Source organism: Camponotus vicinus, unplaced genomic scaffold, assembly GCF_025532165.1.
Source record: "Camponotus vicinus isolate PSW18456_S1 unplaced genomic scaffold, iyCamVici1.0 SCAF_3, whole genome shotgun sequence".
Lineage (NCBI taxonomy): Eukaryota > Metazoa > Arthropoda > Insecta > Hymenoptera > Formicidae > Camponotus > Camponotus vicinus.
Genome location: NW_028141967.1, coordinates 6,335,284 through 6,359,790, shown reverse-complemented (window position 1 = coordinate 6,359,790; position 24,507 = coordinate 6,335,284). Strand labels below are relative to the sequence as shown.

Genomic DNA, 24,507 nt, shown 5'->3' with positions numbered 1-24,507 from the left:
ACGACTAACACCGCGCGTCAAAACACGCAAAAACAGCAGCATGCAACGCGTACGTCACGCACGCACGCACGCACGCACGCACGCACGCACGCACGCACGCACGCACGCACGCACGCACGCACGCACGCACGCACGCACGCACGCACGCACGCACGCACGCACGCACGCACGCACGCACGCACGCACGCACGCACGCACGCACGCACGCACGCACGCACGCACGCACGCACGCACGCACGCACGCACGCACGCACGCACGCACGCACGCACGCACGCACGCACATTCTTGTACATAACACACAACTACAATAAACCGGTTTTAATTATTGACAAAAAATAACCGAGTGATTCTTCAGCTTGCCTAAACCGAATCCTGATCCCGGCTGCGACTATATACGCAGAGCAAAATACGAATATGGAAGAACTTGCTCTTTTGAACTTTAGGCATATCATTACTATCGGATAGCTTCTGCGTCATTTTCTGCGCACAAAATTCGTTGTGTTGTTCATTCACATTGTCATCTTTTATCGAAGACGAAGTAGTGCGACTCTCATTTCGAGTTCAACTATCGTGACTTAAGTTTAAAATAATTTGATTTGTTTTTTCAATTTTTTAGATTGACCTTCAAATAAAATCTTGCCATTTCGTTATCTTTTATTTGCACTGTTCTGTAACCGAATTTATTATCTTTTGATATTGTATTCATTTTTTACCGGAAACAGTTGCGTTTAAACATGAAGAAAGACGTGGCAAATACATTTATACCGGCATTTTATGCTGGTCGGAGTATTTTGATATCAGGATCTACTCTCTCTCTCTCTCTCTCTCTCTCTCTCTCTCTCTCTCTCTCTCTCTCTCTCTCTCTCTCTCTCTCTGAATTTTTTTTTAGGCAAAGTGCTATGTGAGAAATTGCTGCGTTCTTGTCCTGAGAGAGAGATATATTGTTGAAATATTTGTCCTGATAAGGCCGAAGGAGCAATTGAGCGTTAGGTTATTGAACGATAGGCTAAAAAAATGTTAGAAAACAAGGTAAAATTATGATAAGATTATATCTATATATGTTTTCGCGCAAAGAATAATTAAATATAAAAAAAATTTGTCACTATAAATGCAAAGAAATTTTACTCAAGTTTAAAAGTTATATATAATTTGTTTAGAGAATAGTTAAACAAATAATTTTTGCAAATAATCGTTTTCAAAAGTAAAAAAATTTTGATTTTTAAATAGAAATTTTCTTAAAAAGGATCAGAATAATGAAAGAATTTTTTAAAATTTTTCAATTAATTTTTTAGAAATCGAAAAAGAAATAATTTTCAAAGCACACACAATACCGTTAACATATTTTAATTATGAAATATGAAAAAACTTAGTATGATAAATCTTTTTTCTTATTTCTTTATTTGATTAAAATTGTTTTGTTATAGCTTTTTACTTAAAAATTTTTCCTTTCTTTTAACTCCTGAGATGTAAAATTAATAAAATCGTAATGCAATATGAATCATACTAATAATTATTGACGATTGTTTTAGCTTTTTGACATTTTGCGAAGCGAGCCAAATGCTCTCAATAAACTTATTCCCATAGCAAGTGATGTTAGTTTAGAGGGTTTAGGATTACTTCCTTCTCCGAGATAAAGAAATGCTAATTGAAAAACTAAATGTAATATTTCATGTTGCGGTAAGCGTAAGATTCGATGAGAGTTTGCATGCACGCGCGTGTGTGTGTGTGTGTGTGTGAGGCGATTTTCAACAACACGAGATTAACGTGGGAGGGAGGGATTTGTGTATTTTAGCAACAGAAGTGAAAAAACTAGTAGTATGTATATTTTTACTCATTTACATTTAAAATCAAATGTATCGCTATTTCTATACAAATAATTAATAAATGAGATTAGATTGATAAATGTGATTATATGAGTAGTAAAGAGTCTTTTATTAGTAATTGTAATAAAGATTAATACAGAATAAAGATGAAATTAATAATTATTTACAATAACTCTTTACTGTGAAAAAGCAAAAAATTAAAAATTATGCAAAACTATACATTTTTAAACTTTGTTTTGCGTTTAAGCACTGAGATACGACTAATTTATATTTTTATATTTTTTTAACAAACAATTAGCGAAGGTTTAAACATTGCAAAGTCTTAAAAGCGTTTAAAAACGTTTAAACATTGCTTACGGTCATCAATATTTCAAACAATTTTATCGAAATTAATAAATCACGAGACACGCTTCATAATGAAAAAAAATTTATTTTAGTTGAATATTTATCACACGCACGCCTTTATTATGCGTGTTCATCGAAAATATTGTAAATTCCATAAAATATTTTTATAATATATTTAATTCATGTGAATGATTCAAGGTTCTGCTGCACGCGCGTTAGCTCGACGTATGCTCAAATCGACAAAAAAAAATCTGTTTTTGACCAGACTCCGTATCCCTCGGAGCTAGATTGGAGAGAGGCGATTAAAGTCGCCGAATCCGTGGACGAGCATACTTTGAAGACATTTTTTTTTTACAGCAAAGTAAATTATATAGACATGGCGCATCGTGTCGCTTTCATTTCATTAAAATACATGTTTTTATTTACATTTATAGAGATCTGGGGGGGGGGGGGGAATGATGCCAAACACATATACATTTACGAAGAGATTAGCGCGCGCGCGCGCGCGCGGATACAATGAAGAAAAAATAAATGATTATTCAAAATCACTGCCCTGCGTGTGTTTTGTGTTGTATGTTGTGTGTTTTTGTGTTGTTTTGTGTGTGATCATCTGTCTATCCATAGTTGTCTCGATGATAATTGAGCCAATAAAAAAGGGAGGGGGGAGGGGAGCTCGATAATTTCAACGGTCCCATAAAATTGTTTGGTGGATGGGGAAAAGGTGTTTTACGTTTTATATACAGGGTGAGCCATTTTAATTAACGCACGCAATTATTTCGGAAACAAAGCATTTTAGAGAAAAATGTTTCAGACAAAAGTTGTTTGGTTTCGAGGGGGCCATAAGATGGTATCATTGGTTTGACCTTGAAGAGTTATTTGAAGGTCACATGAAGGTCACCTTCAATTTCTTAAATGGAACCTACTATTTGTCATTGCATATTCTTGTAGCTTATCTCGAGAGCTTTCCAAAACACTATAATTAAGTACCTTTTCGTTAAGTACTTTTTGAGTTATGAGGCTTGAAATAATTTCTTAATTTTACACAAACCGTAAAATATCTTGTAAAATATTCATTTTTCGATTATCTTACCTTAATACTTTTACGTACAAAATAATGAGAGGAATCAACTGGTATAAAGAAAACACATAGTTGTTTTGAAGAAAAAATATATAATTTGCAATTAACAATTCCATATTTTTTCTTAAAAACAACTATGTGTTTTCTTTACACCAGTTGATTCCTCTCATTATTTTGTACGTAAAAGTATTAAGGTAAGATAATCGAAAAATGAATATTTTACAAGATATTTTACGGTTTATGTAAAATTAAGAAATTATTTCAAGCCTCATAACTCAAAAAGTACTTAACGAAAAGGTACTTAATTATAGTGTTTTGGAAAGCTCTCGAGATAAGCTACAAGAATATGCAATGACAAATAGTAGGTTCCATTTAAGAAATTGAAGGTGACCTTCATGTGACCTTCAAATAACTCTTCAAGGTCAAACCAATGATACCATCTTATGGCCCCCTCGAAACCAAACAACTTTTGTCTGAAACATTTTTCTCTAAAATGCTTTGTTTCCGAAATAATTGCGTGCGTTAATTAAAATGGCTCACCCTTACGTATATTACAACAAAAAGCGAACGTTTCGAATTGTTGTAATATGAGTTTTTTAATAAACTAATATTAAAGAAAGAAAGAAGTGTTGTTGCTTCTCTGCGCTCCAACTACCGCGCGTTGGTTCTTATGCCATTTTCTTTTTAATATTTTATATTATTCATTTTTCATGCCAGTGTGAACAAAAAGTGCGCCTTTCATCAATCCAAATAATAGAACGCACTTAGAATGTAATAAGTATAAAATAATATTACAATGTAATAAAAGTATAAAATAATATTACAATTGTACTGTTGTATTTACTTTGGTCTAATTAAATATTCACAATTCTCCGATAATGTTCCGATGAACTTTGAATTTACGTATAATATATTGATTTAAATATGAGATGTATAATTTATATTGCATAATTCTAATTTGAAAAATGAAAAGGACAAATGCTGTTAAGATCAATACGTATAATGTATATATGTGGTGTCTGGTAATAACCTAATCACGTTTCATCTGCAGGTAGAGTAGTTTTGGATTGAACAAGAATAGTTTCCGTATGATTAAACATTGGGATTAATAATCAAACAATCAATACTCAATTAATAATAAAAATTTAATTATATATTGCGTTTAGCACTTGCGTAACATCTCTTGGAATATCTCTTTTCGTCGCGCATTTATTTTCGCGTGGATTTTTATAATTAATTTCTCATTAATTATTTTAAAAATCATACAAAACGGTAGAGAACTTCCTTATTTGATTTGATCCACTCTGCACACGAAAGGTAAATATGATTATTATCAAACTGTATGTGTATAAATACATGTATCTTTTGCATTAAATGCTTTTAAGATTTTATATTTTTATTTGAAAATAATAAAAGAATGAATAAATTTAATTTCTTAAATTTTTTTCTCAAAAATAGTAAAAAAAATAAAATTTTTAAAATATCCTCTTAAAGCTGTACAGTTACTAGAAACTAAATATACAATAAAATTTTTATCAAAAATATTATTTAATTAATAATTCAATATTTAATGTAGAAAATTAATTTTAACTGTTGCGAATTTCAAAAGGGTATTCCACTTTTTAAAATCGCTTTTTAAAATTCTATTATTATTTATAGATATGTTCACATATTTTTTGATACTTTATATTTTACAACTGTACATATGAATTTGAATAAGAAATTCTCGCATTTTAATATATTTTCTAAAAATCGCAAATTAGTACATCGCAATAATCGCATTAGTATGTTTTTTAAACTGCGTTTAAAACATTAGTGTATTTTAAACCGCGTATTTCTACTTTGCGCATCCGTTGAACTTAGTGACATAATGCATATGTAGATTTCATTTTAATTGTAAAATTACACTGATTATACAATCCACACATTTTCCAGTTAAATTGTTATTATTATGAAGCTTATATATTGATTTGTTATCACACGGGTTATACATTCATATCTGATTTAATAGTAAAACACGTTTTGCTCTATGATATGAAGTTGCCATTGTGATAGTCAGTTTTATAAAGTTGTGTTTTTATTAGAATCGCCACGCGCTACTTTCATAAAAAAATTTTTTTAAATTTTTGAATGTGGTGAGTACAAATTCTTCTCTTGCTCTTTTCTGTATATATTCTTTTTCAGTTTTTGAGTAAATCCTTTCAAAGATTATTTCATTCTCTGTCTTTCTAATTATACATATATAATTCTGAAATAAAATATCTTTTTTCAGATTTATTAGAATTTGTAGAAAATGAATAATAATAAACGGTTCAATCCATATGTCAGCGTTGATGAGGAGGAAGAAATAGTTATCTCTGGTATCGCTGGACGATTTCCTAATTCGGATAATATAAAAGAATTTCAGGACAATCTTTTCAATAAAATGGATCTCGGTTCGAAGGATCATCAACGCTGGACCAATTATAATAATATTTTTTTCAAATTTTTTTCTATCTTAGGAAAAAGGTCTACATAATAATATATAATAAATAAATTAAAGTATATATAAAATATATCGATCTATGTTTTTATTTTCTTGTAAATCTCTATTTCTGTATACAAAAATGAAGAATAATTTAGGAAATAATTAAAATTTTTACATAAAAAATAAATAAAATTGAAAGAATTGAGGAAAAATAATCTATAATTATATAATTATATAAAAAGAAAACGTTGACTATATGTTGGAACTTCTTTTTTATTTCTTCAAATCTCATTTTTCCTAAAAGAAACAATGAAAAAACTATACTTTTAATTATTCACCGATTATTCTTTTTATTATTTTTTCTGTATATATACAGACAGAGATTATACAAGAGTAAAAAAACATATATATGAAGGAGAGTGAATCCGTAGGGCTGCCCAAGTGCTTGAGTATTTTCCTAGAAATAAACAGATAGACCACCCGAGCACTTGAGTTAGGTATAAACAGATAGGTCGCCCGAGCATTTTTCGGTCCGCGATACGAGTAGTCTCTGTGTCGTTGCGAGAGCGCGAAGACGTACGTTAGACGAGCGTATCTCTTTGTTCGTATTAATCCTGTAATCCAACGAATAAATAACAGTCATTTGCCCTAAAAAGTATTCTATTCCATTTTACATCCTTACACCAAAATATCCTACAATTTGGGGGCTCAGCCGGGATGATAACGGATAATAACGGGATAATAACGGTGCATAACGGGATAATAACGAGTCAATGGAATATTTGAACATTTAATCGGGCATTTTCGAGAAGTTTCCGCGAGCAGTGTTGTGAGTTGTGCGAAAGAGAGAGAGACAAAGGACGAGAGATCTTCGAATAGTGTGCGAGAGAGTTTTCGAACAAGAATATTCGAGCATTCGATCGTCTTCAAGAAGGTTCCGCAGTGTGTCCGCGGGATATCGCGTTGTATTGTGTGGAAGAGAGAGATATAGAGGACGAGAAAGTGTTCGAGTAGTGTAGAGATGAGAGATCTGAATAAACTCACGGTAGCTGCCTTAAAAGAGTTGCTGTCAGCGCGTGGTTTGTCCAGTTTCGGCACGAAAACCGAATTAATCTCGCGCATAATGGAAGCTGATCCATCGGGAGCGTGGTTGGACGATAGACGAGAAGATGATGAAGATGTCGGGGATTCTTTACAAGGAGCTGTCACGTCAAATGCGCAGCTAACGATTAATCCACAGCAACGAGAGATCGATTTATATAGAAGAGAGAGAGAGTTGTTAGAGCGTGAGTTAGCATTGGCACGTCTTGAAATAGAAGCAATGCGACGAGGAGTATATACCGAGCCAGTTGCAGAAGACGAAAGTCGACAACAATCGACGCATAGCATTGCTGCCGCGAACAACAATGTTTTGGCCGGTCAGCCGCGAGCAAATATTACGGCAATAGCGGATTTGCTCAGTAATTTCAGCGGTCAATCTAGTGATTATGAGATTTGGGAAAAGCAAGTCAAGCTACTCAAAGCGACATATAAATTGGAAGACGATACTGCGAAAATACTTGTGGGCATGCGGCTTAAAGGAAAAGCACTCGAGTGGCTACATTCCAAACCGGAATACATTGCGATGACATTTGATCGTCTTCTGGACGAGCTGAGAGCTATGTTTCATCGTCGACAGAGCAAGGTGGTAATTCGGAGAAAATTTGAAGAACGTATGTGGAAGAAAGACGAGACTTTCCACGAATATTTCCATGAGAAAATCATTATGGGCAACCGAGTACCGATCGACGACAGCGAGATACTTGAGTACGTGATTGAAGGCATTCCAGACGAGGCACTTCAAAACCAGGCGCGTATACAACGATTTACGACAACAGATGGATTGCTAGAAGCATTTGAGAAGGTAACTCTTCGGGACCGAGCAGGCACACCAGGATCATCGACATCGAACAAACGAAATGGTAATCAAAATAAAGGCGAGCGAAAAGAGACTGTTAACGGAGGAAACAAAAAGCATTCGACTAAAGTGGTACGTTGTTTTAATTGCGGCGAGCGCGATCATGTAAGTGCAAGCTGTCCGACAAAAGAGCGAGGCGCTAAATGCTTTAAATGTGGCGAGCGTGGGCATATCGCGTCGAAATGCTCCGAGAAGACGAACGCGAATAAAGAAAGTTGCGCGGTGACGGGGGTTTCGCCTTGTAAATATTTTAAAAATGTTCTGCTTAACGGTTGCGAGATTGAGGCGGTGATAGATTCAGCAAGCGATGTTACCTTAATTCGCGCGGATGAACATGTTAAGCTTGGATCTCCTCGATTAAGTTTAGGCGAAATATATTTCGACGGCGTGGGTTCGAGCAATAATGTGACGTTAGGAGGGTTTCAAACAGAAATCATTGTAGACGGGCATTCATATCCGATTTGCGTACATGTAGTTTCAAATAATCTGCTCCGGTATAAGCTATTGATAGGAACGAGCTTTTTAAACATGACTAATGTTAATCTTAAAGGCATCGAAGAAGTAACTATTAGTCCGTTATCGGAAGCGACGTATGCAGACGCGGGATGCGAAGATAGCGTACCCGAGGTATTAAAGATTGACGTAGCTAACAACGAGGTGCATCGAGCGGATCTCATAGACGTTTCGCACGTTAAAAATTCCGATCAACGTTTAGCGATAGAAAATCTCGTAAGTAATTACAGGCCGAATAAGACGCGTGAGCCGGACATAACGATGAAACTTGTACTTAAAGATGAAGAACCCGTATATCAATCCGCGAGACGTTTATCCGCATCTGAAAAAGAGATAGTTAATACGCAGATTGATCAATGGATTACGGATGGAATTGTTCAGCCATCTATCTCTGACTATGCTAGTCCAGTGGTACTCGTTCGAAAAAAAGATGACTCTTATAGATTATGCGTTGACTATCGGATGGTGAATAAGAAAATTGTTAAAGATAGATATCCGTTGCCGTTGATCGAGGACCAGTTAGATTTATTGCAGGACGCTCGTGTCTTTAGTACACTCGACCTCAAAAATGGATTTTTCCATGTGCGGATGGACAAGTCGAGTCAAAAATATACTGCGTTTATTGTACCGGACGGTCATTACGAATTCTTGCGAGTTCCTTTCGGTCTTTGCAATTCGCCGGCAGTATTTCAGCGATTCGTTAACACGATATTTAGAGATCTTATACGAGAAAAAATAGTTTTAGCTTATATGGATGACTTAATTGTTCCGTCTGACGACATTGAGAGCGGCATAAAGAATCTTAAAAAAGTTTTAGCGACAGCTAGTGAAGCGGGTCTTATAATTAATTGGAAAAAATGTTGCTTCATGCAAACTACAGTCGAGTTTTTGGGCCACGTAATTAGCAACGGTTGCGTCCGTCCTTCAGATCGTAAAACAGAAGCGGTTCGGCGATTTCCGAATCTTACGAATGCCAAGCAAGTACAGAGTTTTCTTGGGTTAAGTGGGTACTTTCGTAAATTTATCCCTGGGTATTCTACTATTGCGCGACCCTTGACGAATCTGCTGCGAGCAAACACTAAATTTTATTTTGGAGAGGCTGAGAAAAATGCGTTCGTGCGGCTTAAAAATATAATGAGTGAAAAACCGGTGTTATATTTGTATCGAAGTGGAGCGGAGACGGAGTTGCACACGGATGCTTCTGCGCTAGGGTACGGTGCGATTTTACTGCAACGAAGTAGTGAAGATCAGAACTTTCACCCCGTTTATTACTCTAGCGGTAAAACTACTCCTGCGGAGTCGAAATATGCTAGTTACGAACTGGAAGTTTTAGCGATAATAAAGGCGTTGAAGAAGTTTCGCGTTTACTTATTAGGTATCGCTTTTACGATTGTTACTGATTGTCGCGCGTTCGCTCTCACTATGAATAAGAAAGATCTTTGCGTGCGTGTTGCTCGATGGGCGTTACTTTTGGAGGAGTTTAATTATTGTATAGAGCATCGACCAGGAAAAAGAATGATACACGTCGACGTACTCAATCGGAATCCACTTCCGGTCTGCTTTGTGATCGATGAGTCGGAAGCTGGTTTGACGGCTCGTTTGCGAAAGGCTCAAGAGGAGGACGACAGCGTGAGAAAGCTCCGAGATCTAATAATACAGAACAAAACGAAAGATTACATAATACGAGGTGATCTAGTTTATAGAGAATCCGGCGGTGATGTCCAACTTGTAGTACCGAAGAGAATGCAAACACAGTTCATACGACGAGCTCACGAGCGCGGACATTTTTCAGCTGGAAAGACTGAAGCCCTTGTGCGTACTGATTACTGGATCCCGAATTTGCGACAACGAGTTGAAAAGGTTATACGAAATTGCGTTGCATGCATTCTGGCGGAGAGAAAACATGGAAAACAAGAAGGCTTGTTAAATCCGATCGAGAAAGGAATTGTTCCTTTAGATACGTTGCATATCGACCACTTAGGACCTCTACCCTCTACTAAGAAGTCATATCAATATATATTTGCTGTGATTGACGCTTTTTCAAAATTCACATGGCTGTATGCTACCAGATCTACAGGCACAGCTGAAGTTATTGTACGCCTTAAAAAGCAAGCTGCAATTTTCTGCAATCCACGACGGATTATTTCCGACAGAGGTACAGCATTCACGTCGAATGAATTTAGAGAGTATTGTCGTGACGAAAATATAGAGCATTCTTTAATAACGACGGGAGTTCCCAGAGCTAACGGACAAGTTGAGCGCCTCAACCGGACGCTCATACCATTATTGACAAAATTAGCTGCACCAAAATCTGATGAATGGTATAAATATTTGGATGCTGCTCAGCAATGTCTAAACGCAACTATACATCGAAGCATCGGCATGTCGCCGTTCAAACTTCTTTTGGGAATACGTCCACGGCTTAAAGATTTTCCAGATATCAAAGAGTGGCTCAAAAAGGAATGGGTTGAGTAATTCCAAGACAAGCGTGACGAACTGCGAGCCCAAGCGAGCGAGAATATAGCAAAAATCCAGCGTGAGAATAAACACACTTATAACAAGAAAAGGCGACAGGCTTCAAGTTATCGTGAAGGAGATTTAGTCGCCATCAAACGCACTCAACAAGGTCCGAGATTAAAGGTCGCTCACAAATATCTTGGCCCTTACGAGATCATTCGAGTTCTGCGTAATCAACGATTTGTGGTACAGAGAGTCGGCGATGGAGAAGGTCCCCAACGAACGTCAACATCAGTCAACAATATAAAGCTATGGGTCAACACTAATTCATCGGAAAGTGAAGACAGTGATGACGGAGACATTCGGGACGAATGTATGAGCAGGACGGCCGAGTGAAGGAGAGTGAATCCGTAGGGCTGCCCAAGTGCTTGAGTATTTTCCTAGAAATAAACAGATAGACCACCCGAGCACTTGAGTTAGGTATAAACAGATAGGTCGCCCGAGCATTTTTCGGTCCGCGATACGAGTAGTCTCTGTGTCGTTGCGAGAGCGCGAAGACGTACGTTAGACGAGCGTATCTCTTTGTTCGTATTAATCCTGTAATCCAACGAATAAATAACAGTCATTTGCCCTAAAAAGTATTCTATTCCATTTTACATCCTTACACCAAAATATCCTACATATATAAGTACATTTTATATCTAATTTTATATAATTATATGTATATTATTATGTAAACTTTTTTTCTAGGTAAGAATATCATTGTTCTTTATATTAAAAAAAATAATACTTATATCTCATAAAATATATATTAATGATACTCACGAATTTACAATATATATGCGGTTTAATTATAAATATAACATTAAAATTGACAATTAATATTCTATGTGCAATTTGTACATAAATCATTTTTATTATAACATATTCGCAAGTTTTTTGCGTTTGATGTGAAAATGAAAAATAATCAAAATGTCGTCTACCCATAAAAATATCTTGCCCATCTTTAAAAATGTAGTTCTTATTTATGATTTCAATATATGTTATTTTTCTATAAATCATTTTAAATTTTGACAGATATTTTTGAAATGCCTCCTCGAATAGGAAAAATCAACAATATAGAAAAATTTGATCCAGAATTTTTTAATATATCGGCCATAGAAGCTCATACGCTTGATCCTGGAGATAGAATGTTGCTCGAAAACACCTATGCAGCAATTATTGACGCAGGTGTCAATCCCGCAGAACTGTAGGGAACAAGGACGGCAGTTATCACAGCAATGTCAGTTTGTGATACATATCTCGATGTAGTATACGAAAAGCTTCATGTATGTTAATAATTTTATTATTCCAGACTCATGTATGTCAATAATTTAACTATTAAAAATCGATAAGAAAAACATGCATTCTTCAAACTGTATGAACGTATTAATATGTATGTACAAGGATATTGTAAAAAAACATTTTTAATATAAAAACTGTATCATAATTAGGTTGCTGGATTGCCCATACTTGGTTGCAGTAAAAATATGTCGGCAAATAGAATTTCTAACTGGCTCAACGTTACTGGACCGTCGTATAACATTGATACTGCATGTAGCTCGACCCATTTCGCTATGGTGGAAGCTTACAATTTGATTCGATCTGGAATTTGCGACGCGGCTATTGTCGCTAGTATCAATTTGTGCATTCATCCTTTTGTGACTTACCAGTTTTATCGCCTGGGTATGTGAAAAATAATATTATGTTCAAAGATGTTGTATTTGAGATTGTTAAATGGTATAATTTATTTATTGATGCATTAATTAACACAATATTTGATCTAATAATTTCTCTTTTCAAAATATAACAATATAACTGATTTGCTTATTTTACATGTTTATCAAAGTTTTCAAATATATTAATTGATATATTAAATAAGAAACCGGAATAAAAAAGTAAATTACATTTTTTATATTCAATCGAAATAAATTATTGATATTATTTTAGGAGTTTTATCTCGCGATGGTTACTGTAAACCTTATGATGAAGAAGGTGCAGGTTACATGCGTAGTGATGCGGCTACAGTAGTATATTTGCAAAAAGCAAAGGATGCAAGAAGAATCTATGCGACTTTTATTTATGGTAAAACCAACTGCGATGGTTTTAAAGAAGAAGGAATTACCTTTCCATCATTAGACAAACAAAAAATATTATTGGATGAATTTTACAAAGAATGTAACGTTTCGCCTCTTGAGCTATCTTACCTAGAAGCTCATGCAACTGGCACTCTAGCCGGCGATCCCGTGGAGCTTCAAGCAATCGACGAAACTTTATGCATCAACAGAGATTTTCCTCTATTAATAGGTTCAGTAAAATCGAATATTGGACATTCTGAAGCCACTAGCGGTCATTGTCAAATTGCAAAGGTAAAGTTTACAACAAAGATTTACAAAATGGAGTTAATACATCTATGTAATCTAATGGAATATATAAACTTATGTATTTTTTTATTTATCTGTCATTTTTGATTATTTATTATAATTATTATTTATTAATTATTTATTATAATTATTATTTATTGATTATTTATTATAATTAAAGAATTAAGATATTATTATCTATATGCATTATAACAAATATATTTATCTTGCAAAGGTTTTAATTGCGATGGAAACTGGTATAATCCCTCCTACTATACATTTTAAACATCCACGAAAGGATCTGACTGCTATCATTGAAGGAAGAGTAAAAATAGTCACTGAACCGACAGAATGGAAGGGTGGCTACATCGGTATTAATTCCTTCGGATTTGGTGGTGCTAATGGCCATTTATTATTGAAATCAAATTCGAAAAGTAAAGTCAATAAAACAAATAATAATTTACCTAAGCTTGTAGTTATATCTGGACGTACCAAAGAAGCAGTTAAAATTATATTAGATGACGTAAGTATATATTCCCAGGTAGCAAGCACATGACTTCGATGACGTCATTTTCACGTTTCAAATTGGTCATTCACTGACTATTTTTGATGTCACGAGTTGACGTTTTTATGACATAAAAGTAACGGTTTAATGTCACAGATTCTTAACGTCATGACATGTACCGCATTTTGACATCAGAATATACCATATTTTGACGCCTTTTCCTTAGCATAATAATGTATTTAATAGCGTTGTCGAATAAGATAGATTAACCGATTCAAGAGCATCATTGAACAATTACAGCCATTCTATTCTTCAGAGGAATCTCAGATCGATTAAATTGCTTTATTTGTAAACGTTAGAAAACACAAATATGGTAAGAAAATAGGTCACAAGTTTTATATTTGTTATTATTATTTTATTTAAACATAAATAAACTTACTTCTAATATCATATAAAATTTCAACAAATAATGTCTTCCGTTGCCTGCGTTTTATAAAAATATATTTTGCCAATCAACTGTATTATAAAAAAATATGTATATTTTTTGACACTTTAATTACACTCGATTGATATAGCTAATATTTTCACTGTGGACTAATTTAATGAACACTTGAGTGGTTAAGCAACATGAGTCGTGCACAGATAAACGCATGCGTCGAGAGAAAAATTGTTAAAGTCCGATCGCGAAAGTCATGTTAGTACATCAATCCCATAAAAAATTTTAAAAGAATTTTTTATGGGATTGATGTACTAATTAATCACATTAATAATAAAATAATCGTCAATTCATGACTGAAATATGACATCAAAATAATGTTATATCAAGACGCCAATATAAAGTTATGTAACAAATCAGTCATTTTTACGACATATGATCAAAAATGACCAGTTTGGAACATCAAAATGACGTGTGCTTACTACTAAATAATTTAACGCAAAGAGTAACAAATATATTAATATGAAATAAAAGGTAAAGATGAAAGATTTAAAAGATTGTTTATATAAAGAATTTTAAAAAATCATTGTTATAATTTAAATTATATTTAATTAAAGTATATTAATCATATTAAATATTATTAAAGTTAATAATTATTAATAAAGTTATATAATATAAATAAGTTAAATAATTAACTTTAATAAATGAGATCTAGATATAAAAGTTATAAGGATAAATTCAAATTGGTTTTAGTCAATCAAGAAAACGGAAGAAAGGGTAGAATATTATATGAACAGGTCTTCTCTTAAGACATATTAAAATCAATTGTTCTCGAAACGTATCTTTTAACATATTAATATACCTACTTGGATAAAGTGACTAAATAATATTCAACATGGCAATGAAATAAATTATAAAATATTTTAAAGGCACAGATTTTTCAAAGTCAAATATATGAAACATTTGCTTAACTAAGTTTCTAATTATAATTAATTTAAAAAAAAATAATCTTTAAAATGTTATAAAATAATTATACTTTTATAATTATAATAACTAATATATCTTTATAGATACAGAGTCGATTAATAGATGTAGAATATATATCTCTCCTGCATCGTATTTATAGCGGCAATATAAAAGATCATCCCTACAGAGGATACATAATTGCTGGATCCAAAATAACTGATAATGCAATAATTAAAAGGAGATTCAACTTATATACGAAAAAACCGATTTGCTTCATATTTTCTGGAATTGGATCTCAGTGTTTTAACATGGGCAAGTAAATCATTATATATTATAATACAATGTAATAATTATTATTAAGATGTTTATTTGTAATTAATGTTTAACGATTTTTAAATTATACATATATATTCTTATATATAATAAAAGTAACAATTATAATATTTTCAGTTTGTAAATTTGTATTAAATAATTGCTTAAGTTACATTTAGATGTAAAAATTCTATCTGATACGAACTAAACTAAAATATAATAATGATACTACATAGAAAGCATGTGCATAATAAGGATAAATGATTTTTAGAGATTTCATTTATGTATGTTCAGATTAATTATATAAAAATATTACTTTATTTAAAATAATTTATTGACAATGTTGTGGAACATAACTATATCCTTTTAAATATTGATACATATATATAGGTCGAGCTTTAATGGAATTTCCAGTATTCGCTAGAGCAATTCAAAAATGCGATATTGTTTTGAAACCTTATGATATATTTGTCACAGATATTCTAATAAATAAAGACAAATATATTTTCGATAACGTAGTCAACTTATTTGTAGGTCTTATTGGATTACAGGTATGAACAAAAATATATCGTCTATATATTACGGAATTTTTTTGTATTATCTAATGAAGCGCCGTATTTTTAAAAATCAGTATCTTATAAAAAACTCAAAATTCGATAATTATTTACTTTAGGGGAATAACCTCTGATGACCTTGACTTTGACATATGTTATAGAGGTCACCCTTCTGAGTAATCTTCAGAAGGTTTTAGCTGTCGCTCGTTGTTTATTAAAAAATTATTAACGAAAAAATTTCCACGAATTATATGCAACATGCGACTATATGAATTCCTAAGCAATGTTGATTTGACTTCTAAAAAGGTCAAGGTTATTTTAACTTTCTATGCAAAGCGAGGTCCATCCCACACCACCCCTGAGTCAGCGCGAAACGAGGTCTATTATTGTATGGTTCCACATGAGTTTGCAACTTTCCATGCGAAGCGAGGAATCATAGACCTTGTTTCGCACTGACTCAGAAGTAGTGTGGGGTAGACCTCGTTTCGCATGGAAAGTTGCAAACCCATGTGAAACCATACAATAATAGACCTCGTTTCGCGCTGACTCAGGGGTGGTGTAGGGTGGACCTCGCATGTACTTTGCAAGGTGAAGCAAAGTTCACTCTCTGTGAGAGTCAAAGTAAAATGTATACAATGGATTCCGCCCCCCCTGCGGGGGGCTCCACTTTCAAACGGTATAACCTAACCCAAACCTATTTCTGGTTTAAACCAAATTTTAGTTTTAATGTCTAAGGAATAACTGAATACTTGTATATAAATAAGAATCGAGAATACTACAATTCATGTTTATATAGGTTATATATACTATAGTTCTATCTACACGATGTCAATAAAATTTACATTCCATTTATAATTTCTCATGTTGATAACTTTTCAACGAATCACAAGCAGTGGCTAAAACCTTCTGAAGATTACTCAGAAGGGTGACTTCTATAACATATGTCAAGGTCAAGGTCATCAGAGGTTACTCCCCTAAAGTAAATAATTATCCAAAATTCTTGTAAAAGAATTGAAATTGAAAAGAGCCTTTCATATGTTACATAATTGTATGCAGAAAATTAAATTTGTAACATTTTATAATATTATTTTATTTAAAAGAAAAATAGAGTGTTGAAATATATAAAAAAAGAATTACATATATTACAGATCGGAATAGTTGATCTCTTAATAAGTATTGGTATCACTCCTGATGTTATAATGGGTCATTCTATTGGCGAATTGGTTTGTGGATATGCCGATGGGTGCTTGACGGCCGAAGAAACCATCATGTTGGCTTATTATGTCGGTTTAGCATTTCTTAAGTCAAAAATAATAGGTGGCTTGATGGCTGAAATTAATTTAGATTATAAAACTATGAAGAATATGTGTCCATTGAATATTGATGTAGCTTGTTGTAATAGTCCGCATAATTATATTGTGAGTGGACCAACAAGCTCTGTGAGAGCATTCCTCGCTAAGCTACAGGTTTGGAAACACTTAAAAAGTACAAATAATATATCTATGCTTATAATTACGTTGAATTAAATAAATGAGTTTATTAAAAAAAATTTATTTCTGTTTAGAATGACAACATTTCTGTAAAAGAAATTTTCTGTGGACACATACCTTTTCATAGTCGTTATGTCGAGCCGGCGAGAGTTAAACTTTTGGAATATCTAAATCAGATATTGCCACAGAAAGCCTCTCCGAGCTCAAAGTGGTTGAATATGTTGAATGAATCCTATGAATGGTTCAGCACATGTGTTTTCAGAAGCTATGCGTTTTATTCCAAACAGCGCGGTAACGATTGAGATTACGCCGCACAACATTCTACAATACATTCTTAATGATTCGTTAAATGCAACTGTGACAAATGTCGCGTTATACAAATTCTCTCACAAACCAAACGTTGAAATATTCTTACACGGAATTGGACAACTTTATAATGCAGGATTACAGCTGCAAATAGCAAATTTATATCCAGAAGTTAAATTTCCTGTGAATCGTAATACACCGATGATTTCTCACCTTATAAGGTAAATTTTGCTTAATATAATATAAGATTTTTCAACGTTATGTTTAATATAGAAAAATAGGAGAATTTTAAAAAACGGAAAATTAAATTGCATTATTTTTAACGACGTTAAACACTAATAAGCCTAATGTTTTATATATTGTTAAATTAATAATACGTTTTATAGATGGGATCATTCCGAAGATTGGTATGTATATCATTATTACGCACAAAGAAAAGTTAAAAATGGGGAAACAATTGTTACCATTAATTTATCAGAGGAAGAATTTATATATATGACCGGGCATGTCATTAATCAAAAAAATGTATTACCGGATACAGGATATCTTTTACTAATATGGCAAATGATCGACTCGTTTAAAAAGCAAAATCATCTCGAAATACCAATTGTATTTGAAGATGTCAATTTCCTACGTTCTACAATTCTGTCAAAGCAAAATTCAATCGATTTAACTCTTATGATCCAAAAAGGTAATTTGTATAATTAAAATAATTTTGTGATCTAGATATACAAAAAGATAAAAATTTTTTAAGACATAACATATGAATAAGAGAAAAAATTCAGTTGAAAAAAATAAATTAAGAAAAGATTTATGTCTACTAAACAAATTATTGACAGTTTGCCAAAGTAGCAGCAAATTGAACAAAAATTGCAATATATTAGTACTGCATTAAGCTTGTATTCTGCTGAGAAAGTAAACATAATCAAGAAATCTTAATTTCTACTGTCAATTTACAGTAACAAATGTATTGTTAATTTTAATGATTTGTTTGATTTTTATTCATCTCATTTTTATTTATAATTTTGCTATTTTAATTAATGTATTGCTAAAATTTATGGTCGAAAGATTGCAATTTAAAGAGGGTAAATATTTACCTTTACACAGCCAGCCCCAAATGACTTGACCTTGACATATATTGTCAAGGCCACTGCCCTGAGTAACATTCAAAAGGTTTTAGGCATCGCTCGTTGTTTATTAAAAAGTTATAAACGAAAGAAGTTTTATAAATTTTATAGAATTTTTGGACACCATGTACAATAATAGATCTTTCAGGTAAATATGGAAAAAAGGTACAACCTCACTAATGATCTTGACCTTGACATATATTGTAAAGCTCATTCTGAGTCATACACCGTTTGAATTTTGTGGCGGTTTGAATTTTATTATAAATTTTTTTTGTGTATTATATTATAAAATAAAAAATAAAATAAATATTTATTTTTTTATCATCTTTGAAAAACTTAAAAGAAATAATCTTCGTTAGCAAAATAATTATAAGTAATATCATAAAATAATTATACTTAATATCACACCAGTTTTATCCTTTTTTAAGACTAAATAATAGTTTAATTCTAAATAATAGTGTAAAAATTGTATGATAACTACTTATACAAAAGGATTGATATCTATTCCGAATCACAATTATGGCATACGTAATAAGAATCGCCTTTGGTACAGTTATTATGGGACCAGCCCTTATACTTTAAGCATTGAAACATGTTACTTTCGTCCACAGAGTGTCGTGTTACTTTTATCCTCAAATACATTTTTTAGAATAAAAGCATTATAACCTAAATATGATGCAAGACTTAGCCAAATCAACTATAAAAACTTATGAATACATTTTAGAAGAATACACCAACAAATAATTACGTCAATATATACACTTTAATTAGGTATAGATACAAAAAAATTAAAACAAAAAATACTTAGGCGAATAATACAAATACATTAATTTCACTCCTGCATGCGCAACCGGCGCGATCGTTTTACAACAATTAGCTGAAAAGGAAGAGAATCGGAAAGTACGCGTTTGACTATATAGTACAAATTATTCAACATATTGTGTAGTTTATTACGAGGCTTGTTATTTTCACGACGTTGTTACTTTTGTCCCCGGTCTCCCTTATTGGAAAAATGTGGATATATTCTATAAAACTAAACGATATAAAATATAAATTTCTTATATTTAAATTAGAAATGTTTTTGATGAAGTAAGAAATGAAAATATTGCTATATTTTACATTCTTCTTTTTATTGTTAAAATATTATTTATAAAAAAAAATTTCTTCGACTTAATTTTAATATAATATTTTTATATGATTTTCTAATTTATATTATTTTCAGAGGACTGACAAATATTCGCATGTTTGACAAATTTCTTACTTGGATCATACCCGACAAATGGACGCTGGAAGACGCCGCAACGGTTCCTTGTGTATATAGCACGTGCTATTACGCTTTGTATTTGAGCGGTAAAATGAAAAAAGACGACAAAGTGTTGATTCACTCTGGTACGGGAGGTGTCGGTCAAGCTGCTATTCATCTTGCCCTTTACGAGGGTTGCGAAGTGTTTACGACGGTTGGAAGTATCGAGAAACGACATTTTATAAGAAAAACGTTTCCCTCTATTCCCGAGGATCACATCGGAAACTCTCGCGATACAAGCTTCGAACAAATGATTGTTCAGGGAACGAGAGGTCGCGGAGTGGATATCGTATTAAATTCTTTAGCTGAAGAGAAACTGCAAGCGTCCGTTCGTTGCTAGCAAAGGGTGGTCGTTTTCTCGAGATTGGAAAGTTTAATATAGACTCCAATAATCCTTTAGAAATATTTGCATTTTCAAAAGGCATTAGTTTTTATGGCATTTTCTTAGATAAGTATTTTTCTGCAAAACCACAGTGTAAGACAATAATGCAGAACAAGTTAAGAGAAGGCTTAAAGAATGGCGCTATCAAACCGTTATGCAGAAAAATCTTCGAAAAGGATGAAATAGAAACTGCTTTTAGATACATGGCTGCTGGAAAGCATATTGGAAAGGTATGATTGTTTTTTAGTGTACGTACATACAATGGAGGAAGTATAATTAGAATTGAAATATTAAATTCTCAAAAAAATACATACAGCTATGGTTTTCTTTGTATTATCTTTAATATTAGAATCATTTAATATAAGTAAAAATCATTCCTGTTTATATTTTGAAACGCAAACATTTCTATGCTAAGAATATTTCTGTTTATTTTCCTTAATTAAAACTTAATATTAAACGTAAGTTGTAACACAAACTTTTCCACTTTAAATATTTTTATCAAGAGATTTTAAAATAAAAAAATTAAACAGCTTTTTTGTGTATTGTATCTTCTTAACTATGTTTTAATATGTAAAAGTTACCTATTGTGCTTCTTTCCTCTTTATGTTTATTTAGAAAAACTCTCCTTCTTTTAAAGGTTTTTTTATCGATTCTTTTAATTTTTTTAATTTTTTTATTGTACAACTATATTTTATTTGACAATTTATTCATTCTTATACTTTCTATCTATAATCTTCATGTTTCATAATAGCTTCTCGTTTTTTTATGTTTTTCTTATTTTTTTCCTGACACTTCAAAATATAATAAAATGTTATTTGCAGATAATGATAAAAGTTCAAAAAGAAGATGAACTGGATGCACCAATACTTGCACATCCCCGGTACTACTGCCTGGAACACAAATGTTATATTGTTATAGGTGGTCTGGGTGGTTTCGGTCTAGAATTAACTGATTGGTTAATTTTACGTGGCGCAAAAAATTTAGTATTGACTTCGCGAAGTGAGATAAAAAACGGTTATCAACGATCAAGAATAACGTTATGGCAATCTTACGGTGTGAATGTTCAAATCGTTACAGCTGCTGATACTTCGAAATACGAAGACTGTAAATCTATATTGCAATTTGCCGAAGAACAAGGTCCCGTGGATGCTATATTCAATCTCGCAGTTGTGTTGAAAGATGACATATTCAAGAATCAGTCCCCACAAGCATTCGAAGATTCCTTTATATCAAAGGCATGGACAACGAAAAGGATGGACGAATTATCCAGAACAATTTGTCCCCAACTCCGACATTTTGTCGTTTTTTCTTCGGTTTCATGCGGAAGAGGTAACGCGGGCCAAACAAATTACGGAATGGCAAATTCCGTAATGGAAAGAATTCGTGAAAGAAGAAGGAAAGAAGGTTTACATGGTTTGGCTGTACAGTGGGGCGCGATTGGTGACGTTGGACTTGTCACAGATATGCAAGAAGACGACAGAGAACTTGTTATTGGTGGTACATTGCAACAAGAAATATCTTCCTGCTTGAATACATTAGAAGTATTTTTGCTACAAGATCGGTCAATCGTAAGCAGCATGGTTGTTGCTGAGAAAAAAAGTTCTGGCCAAGCAGCGAATCCATTTGAAGTTGTTACTAACATTATAGGTGAGTTCAGAAGTATTATGTAAGAGATTTGCTTATACAAAATAAATTTTTATTGCAAAGATGTAAATTTTAACAATTGTTATATTGCAGTTGGAAGATCAAATAAGATCAGATTAAAATCATGTGTAAATATTTAATTCTTTCTCTAATTTTCAAAATAGGTTTGACAAATCCAAACATGGTGGCACCAAACATATCACTGGCCGAACTAGGCATAGATTCAATAATGGCAGTGGAGATTAAACAGACATTGGAGAGAGAATTCGATATTTTATTGACAACACAAGATATTCGAAATCTCACTTTTGCAAAACTTAGAAAATTAACAAATACAGCTGAACAAGAAAAGATGTACGGAAAATATGACACCGAAGCTAATGTAAATGATTTGGACGGTTTAAAAATATTGACTCGAAAGCTTAACGATTCAGACTTGAGTCCAGATATTTATGTAAAATTCGCTACAGAGAGGAAAGTTGCTGGGAGTGAAATATTCCTTATACCAGGAATCGACGGGTGTGCAAGTGTATATAAACTGATAGGATCGAAAATTAAATCTTCGGCGATATGTTTGCAACACGGTATACTTAATATGCCGGGTGTTACTCGTTCAGTAATGAAATCAGCAGCATATCTTCTGCCTGTACGAAATTATTATATAATGTATTTCAAATCTTTATTTAAATTGCTGTATATTTAACTTTAAACAGTAATAAATATTTGATTATATATACGCGCATGCACGCATGCGCGCCATTTTTACGTACAGTTTCATACATGTTTTTTCTTATTTTTCTAGCACGTGTTGGAGAAAACACAAAGTCAAAAAGAATTTCTAATTGTCGGTTATTCATTTGGAACTTTAATTGCCATCGAATTAGCAAGATTATTAGAAGCTAAGAATTTCTCCGGACGTTTAATACTTATAGATGGAGCTCCTGATCAAATGAAATTCTTTCTTAAGAAATTTTTTTATCATACTACAGAACAAGAGCTACAAAATAACATTTTACTTTTTTTAATCAATTTGTATCTTGACCCTAATGAAACGGTTAATCAATTATTAAAAATATATATGTGTAGTTAATAGAATAGTATATAGTTAATAGAATGAGAGGAAAAATTATGAAATAATTTGTTAGAATATGCTTTAAAATTATAAAATAAACTAAACTCTTTTATTATATTATTTTATTATATTATTTTATATAATCTAAATTACAAAGTTTACAAAAAAAATTTTATAAAGTTTCTTTAACGTAATTTAGATTAGATGAAATAACATAACATAATATAAGCATATTATTTTATCTCAGTTTAAAATGCAGATTGTCATTTTGTTATTATCATTTTGTTGTACTAATACAATATTATTATTTCCAGCTTACATTAGAACTAAATAAGTGCAATACGTGGGAAGAGAAATTTGAATTTCTTTCTGCTCGCTTTTCAAAGAATATCAATGAGTTAACTGTTGAAAATCAGAAATTGTTATGTTCGACGTTTTACGATCGTATAATCGCTATACGAGATTATAATATAACATCATTGTCACGTCTTAAATCATCTATAATTTTATTAAAACCCACACTTACGCCTATCACTTTTACTGAAGAGGATTATGATCTACATAAGGTAAATTTAATTAGAACGTAATATTTTGTCATTTTTAAGATTATTTTTATAAATAAAAAATATTTTTAGATTACCGAAAGTGCAGTACAAATACATTATGTGGAAGGTACTCATATCACAATAATGGATAATGACGAAGTAGTATCACTTATTAACGAATCATTGTAAATTATAAAAATATGAATAAGAAAAGAGAATGTATGTTTTCTTTTATGATTCTATTCTAACAATTAAAGGATAAAAAGATAAACCTGAATCAAAACAATGATATTGCTATTTGAATGTCTCAATTCCATATGATAAGATTCAGCTAATTTTATTATTTAACTTGCACTTTATTATTTAACCTGTCACTACTCAAAATGCGGTTAAATTATACATGTCACTAATGTCATATGTCATTAATATCGCAGAGCGTCGCTAACGCAACCTTCTATCGAGAGAGAAACTGTACGTTTTCTCTTACAATTTTCTTCTAAAATGACATATATGTCATATGTTATATCGTAATATATGTTAATGTAATATACAGGGTGGACCATTTTAACCTTTAATGGAGAATAACTCGAAATCCAAGCCCGGGAGAGAAAAATGTTTCAGAAAAAAGTTGTATGGTTTCGAGGGGGCCATAAGATGGTACCATTGGTTTGACCTTGAAGAGTCATTTGAAGGTCACGTGAAGGTCACTTCAATTTTTTTAAACGGAACACCCTATATATTTTTGCACATTCTTGTATCTTATCTCGAGAGCTTTCCAAAACACTATAATTAAGTACCTTTTCGTTAAGTACTTTTTGAGTT

General features: G+C 32.4%; 2 pseudogenes across 1 annotated transcript; one reads left to right on the top strand and one right to left on the bottom strand.

Moving 5' to 3' along the window:
- The window catches only part of LOC145969300 (fatty acyl-CoA reductase 1-like), a 197,368-nt pseudogene that overhangs the window by 141,310 nt on the left and 31,551 nt on the right, over positions 1 to 24,507 (bottom strand).
- Positions 5,541 to 23,874, top strand: LOC145968250 (fatty acid synthase-like; annotated as a pseudogene). The gene is made up of 17 exons (XR_014437700.1): positions 5,541 to 5,712; positions 11,719 to 11,969; positions 12,135 to 12,366; positions 12,631 to 13,049; positions 13,279 to 13,566; positions 15,055 to 15,262; positions 15,653 to 15,813; positions 16,965 to 17,282; positions 17,381 to 17,833; positions 17,999 to 18,303; positions 18,851 to 18,887; positions 19,962 to 20,654; positions 21,246 to 22,071; positions 22,233 to 22,714; positions 22,871 to 23,122; positions 23,455 to 23,706; positions 23,776 to 23,874. The product of XR_014437700.1 is annotated as a fatty acid synthase-like (transcript).